Raw genomic sequence first — 6,000 nt, forward strand, 5'->3', positions numbered from 1 at the left:
TTATGAGGCGAAACTAACAGGTATCACGTAGAAAGAGAAAGTTAAAAATAAAATGAGGATGTTATTAAAAAGAGCCTCAAGTGAGAAAATGATAAATGAGACAGACACTATTGGGATTTTTTTTTGCAGAGAGCAGAGGTAAAATCCTGGCTGTATTAAAGTCAATGGTGCAATTCCCATCAATTTTAGTGAGACTGTGGTTTCACCTAAATGAATAAGAGGGGCTATTAACTATGGACTGTGCAGGTAGTGATGCCAATAGTTAAGGTTTCCTATTACAAACCTCTGTTTTAGTTGTTTATAGCTCGGCCAAACTTTAAATGTTTGGTCTGGAATATTTTATGCTTGCTGTCTGCTTCAGGATGAAAATATTTCTAAAAATTTCACCAACAATGCTCCCGTGGTTTCCTAGAACGGCATGAAGGAAAAATACATAGTTTTGACCACACTGAAAAATGTTACTGCTGTTTCCATGAGAAGCTTATCCCATGTGCTGATGCAAGCCCAAGTTTTGAGCCAAATGTTCATGTGCTTGGCAGTAAAAATCAGTAGAGTTTGGCAGCTAACCTCTCCAAAGACTCTCCAAAGGAGTAAGCGTGCTCTAGGAGCTGTAGGGAGCAGTTCCCTGTCATTGTCCCTCCTGGCAGTGAGGAGGCCATTTGGTATGGAAAACAATGAATTAACTGTATATCTTGTGCTGTCAGTACTCAACTGCCAGACACTCAGGTAAGTAAGGAGGGAAAGAAAAAAAGGAATCAACCAAATTCAAAGGCTGAGTAGTGAGGGAAATGGCTTAGGGAGATGGCAGCACTGGTGAGGATTAGTTTTGTGGAGCTGCAGAAGTAGGAAGAGCTGGGACATGAATACAGAGCCAGGTCAGAAGCATGGAGATGAGTTGGGAATAATATGATCTTACCTTATAGGGACATTGTAAAGATATACTGGTAAAGTGCTGTGGTGCTATAATGGAAAAGTCCACAAGCAAATTAATGATTCTCTTATTAGAGCAGGATTTGAATACATTGTGCTAAGTAAGATCTGGGGTCACACATTGAACAAGAAGAATTCATTGATCATTCTGTGCACTGAATGAGGTGTGGGTCCTATTAAAAAAAATAGAGGTGGTCACGTAATTTAAGTCTATAATATTTGCATATACAAATGGTTGGAATTAAGGTTGAATAGAGAAGTTTCACTTTGGGACATCATAACAACTGAGCATTTGATCTTGCAAAATTAATGTTCCTTTCAAATAATTTTTGTGTCTAGTATGACATAGAGACGGTAATTCCTTATGATACAAGAAGAGCATATTCAATTACATGTAAACTGTGAAATGCACTGTCAAAAGACATCATGAAGCCCAAGAGTTTGATAGGATTCAGAAGGTGACTCCTTTGCTATAAACTAAGAGTGCTCAAGCTCTGGCCCATGTCATCTGGCCCATGGGGCTGGATATTTGGCAGCAGAGAAATGGTAGCATTGCTCCCCTATTGCCAAATCTTTGGACCCAGGGGGATCCCCACGCCATGTGTGCTGGATCTGGAACCTGATCTCAGCATGCAAGGCAGAAAGGGACAGTGCCAGCCCCCCCAGAACTAATCCTATCATGCAGGAGGTTGAAGGGGGTGGTGCTGGACCCTAGGGCCACTCATCTAGCCTGTGGGGTGAAAAGGTTGAGTACCACTGCTATAAACAATAGTCATCAGGAGAACATCCATGGTTTCCCTAGAAAGAAAATACAAATGACACAAGCTCTTATGTTTTGGGGCAGTGGATATCAACCTTTTTTGTCCCAGGACCCATTTGTAAACATCAATGGCCAGTCCTGACCCAGTGCCCCTCTCTCCCAACCCAGTGCTTCCTGCCCCCAGCCCCCGCCCCAGCATGTGGGGGTGGGTGCATGGGGAACTGGGAGCCCCAAGAAGCCCCTTGCAGGCTGGAGCTCTGCCAGCCTGCAAGGGAAAAGCCACAGTTTCCCATGATTTTCTCCTTTAAAGGGGAATCCATTTTTAAAGTTTCTGGATTCATTTTTAAAGTTCATTTGTGCCCTTTCATATATTCTTGTGACCCACTTTTGGGTCACGACCCACAGGTTTAGAAACACTGCTTTAGGGCATAAAACAACCAGTTGCCAATGCAGATCAATAAAAATCTTCCCCTATGTACTAGTTATTTATGATTGTCAACTGCAATTGCACCTTTCTGGGAAGTATGATGACTTTCAGGTGTAGGATACTAGAACCTCTGATCCAGTCTGGCAATTTGTATTTTCCTAATGCATCCTCAGTTCTAAGGCTGGCCAATGTGCAAATGACAAGTGTCATTTTATCTCTTATATTCCTTCAATAGAATGGTTACAATTCACAGTTAATTTTCAACACACCTCTTGTGTTGTTTTACTACCTGATAGCTTGATCTCTTTCTCTCCATGTGAAAAAATTAGACAATGGCAGCCCCAAACCCAACCTGGAATGGATGTTTTTACTCAGTCTCTTCTGAGCTTTTCTATTGAGAGTGCCACTAGACACCAGGGCTGAGACCAACTAATTTCACAAAGGTTATTTAGTCAGCAGATTAACTTTAATCACTACTCAAGACCCAGCTGGGTTGGAGTCAAACTAGTGTAAAGCCTTAGGACTTTACTACCAAGATTAGGAGCCATTAAAGATTTTTCACATCCAGGAACACAGAATTAGTCTTTTGAAGTGACCCTTTCTTTATCTTCAGAAATCTTTGGTAGAACTTTTGCTACCATCTTCCTTTGCAGCATCTACATTAAATAAAAGCAGTTATCTTCTGTCTGCCCACTCCTCCACTGGAAGAGAGGGTTTTCAAGCTACTAGTTCTAGCTGAGAGCCAAACCATAGCATAGGAGGTGCTTCTGTAGTAAACTTAATTGACCAGAACACTGCAGCTCAGCAGACCTCTATGTTCAAGGTAAGAAACAAGTCTATCATTTCACTGAACTCTTTTGAGTACACCTGAGTGCTAATCCTCTGCCTTTTTTCACACTTACTGTTGCCTTCCATCTGTTCTCACTCCTGGGCTAGGGACAGAAGTTACACATACACTGGCTTAAGTAATCAGAAACTGGTTTAAACCTGGAATAGAACAGAAGTTCAGTGCACATAAAGCAGTTTCAAAATGGCTGAAACTGGCTTAAGATGAACTTGGTTGAATGTAATATCAGACTTAACTGATTTGGGTTGAACCAGTTTATGAAACTTCTGTCCCAGACCCCTTCCTGGTGCAAGTTACATCCCAGCATGCTTTCTAGCCCTGGGCTGGGCTGGGCTGGGCTGGGCTGGGTTGTCTGCTCCAGCAGAGAAGGGTTGAGGGGTAGGGGTCAGGCAGGGGCTACCACCCCAGGCAAACTACAGCTAGGGTCTGGGGCCAGGGAGGGAAATTAAACTTCCCTTCCCCTGAGTACAGAGCTGCCCTGTCCTGCCCTGTTAAACATTTACTGGCTGTGACTGTGGACTACAAATCCCAGAAGCACCTGGAAGCAGGAAGAGGAAGTAATGAGCAACCCTGCAGTGTCCTGCTGCTGTAATTCTGGACTGGAAATTCAAGAAACTTTGAGGACAGCAGGAAGAGGAAGCAAACTCACAGCCTATGCTGGAAATGTGCCAGAGAGCTGTGCTCTAGTGCCCCCCCCCAGCTTCTGGCCTGAGCCACTACAGGCATGTGGATGCATTTCCTGAATTAAAACTGAATATCTGTCCAGTTGTTTCTCATTCTAATATCTGCAGTTTATATTAACCTGCAAAGATTGAATTGATTCAGCCTCAGGCTTTTTGGCTGTCTGTACTTAGCCTGGAGGGCCAGGCTTCCCACTTCCTCATCAGTGGTCTGGCTGACAGCATAGTCCATGTTCCACCTTACCTGTTAGTGCCTTTAATCTGGTTTCTCTGCTCTGACCATCCTAGATTGTCGGTGCCATATGTGTATTGTGGTGGTATCCTTCACTTTTCAGTTCTTGTGGTGGGATTCACATCACCCAAATATGTGTTATCAAAACCAATTTGAAATAATTTTAATGGAAGAATGTAGGAGAAAGTAAAATAAACCATATAAAATATTTCTCACTTTTATGTGGTTCACCAGGAGCTACTGAACTCTTGATCTATGACTGAGGCCTTAAGAACTAACAGAATACTAATATTAAATAACAATAATTAATAACTTATCAAAGAATTGACTAGTTTTGCCCAAACAGCAAATTAATTTCCTTTTTTCTTTTCAAATTAATTTCATGGTTTATCAGTCTCAGACTTCAAGCACTTTTTTTTGCTACCATGGTCCTGCTATTTATTTTAAAAGATATTCAGTCTATAGAAAAGTATGCCACCTTTTAATGGACATTATTTCAGTTAAGTATTAATTGCACAAAAAAGAATTTGTGTATGTCATAATAAATGCAGATACTGCATAGAGGTATTTCATTAGTCTGTTAAAAGAAGTGACTCATCATGTATTAGTTTTGGAAATTATTCTGTATAGAAATATATTGATTTTCATTCTCAAGAATGAAAAATTAGAATGAACTATTATCTTTTTGGCAGTGGAAAGAGAGGTTTGATAGTAATAGAAAAAGCAAGCATGTTGCATTTTAAAAGTAATCCTAAACACTGCCATGCTATAATATGATTCAGTTCAAATACTTTGAATTGAAATTTCAACATCCATCTAACCATTTTTTCTCTCTCTCATTGTACTTAAAGTGATGGTGGGAAGTTGTTAAAGTGAGAAAAAAATAAAGCCAAAAGTGGAATGTGGCCTTAGTATGTGGCCTCAATCTGCCGGCTCTCTTGTGAATAATTGTTACAGGGTATGTTTGTCTGTAAATAATGGGAATGTAAAATAGGGGAGAAACACTTATTTTATGTGACTCTTGAATGTAACCATTTTAAAAGTAATCAATAAGCTAAATACAGCCAGATGCAGAACATCTCACTGGAGACCTAAAATACTAACAATTATGGGAGGTTCGAGGTTCCCTACAGTATCTGTATGGAATAATAATAGAGTTCAAACTTGTTTCCGCTGACCTCAGTGTTGCTCATTAATGGCTTTAGCAGAGGCCTGGATGCAGTCACATTCTGGTTAGGTGTTTGGAATTAAAATGCTGATAAAAGGAAAAAGGTTAATCCAGGTCAAAGGAACAGGCCAGAACCAGGATTGTGTAAGATTAGGGTGTCTTTCCCTCCTTTCTCTCATGGTCTCTCATGGCAGTTGGTTTTAAGTGCTACTCTTCTCTGCACTAACCTCCCAGATGAGGGCTTAAATACAGTATTAACTGGCTAATTTATGGCTTTGTGATTATCCTTAGGGTTGCAGTACAGTGGTTTTGGATTTTGACCCATGAGAATGTTTTTGTTTGTCCAAGGAGCCAGAAATGTACTAAATGACACTTTAGTGGTATTGACACATATGGCAAATGGAATCCCCTTAGCACACTTGCACGAGGCAGCACTAACTGCCATATGTACCTTACAATTTTGGCAACACTTGTTTTTTGTTTCCATTTTTTATAGTTAAAAGCATAATGGTGGAATGAGCATATCAAAATGCTGCATTATCCAACATTCCTAACTACCTAGGGAAGCATGACCTAAGATGTGGATACTGCTGCATTTTGAGGCAGTTCAGAGCTGAATCACTAATGTCATTTTCTGTGGCTGGCTGCTTTTAGAAGTCAGACCAAAAACTTAGTCAAGTTACTATCCCCCACAAAAAAAATCATATCTGAGCTTTGTGATTTAAGCTCTGTCTGAAGAAGAATGACTGTAGACAGAAACACAGTCGTAAGGGTGTTCTGTTCCCAGCTCTGCTTCTGACTCACTACATGCCTATTTGCAGTCATTTAACCTTTCTGGGCCTCAGTTTCCCCACCCTGGTGGGAATGGAGGCAGCTTTAGAAAAGACCATGGATTTGAAGAACTGCCTTTACCACATCCCTGAATTCAGCCCTCATTTTCTGCATTCTTATATGCT

Source organism: Gavialis gangeticus, unplaced genomic scaffold (genome assembly GCF_001723915.1).
Source record: "Gavialis gangeticus isolate Ggan-Ray unplaced genomic scaffold, GavGan_comp1, whole genome shotgun sequence".
NCBI lineage: Eukaryota > Metazoa > Chordata > Crocodylia > Gavialidae > Gavialis > Gavialis gangeticus.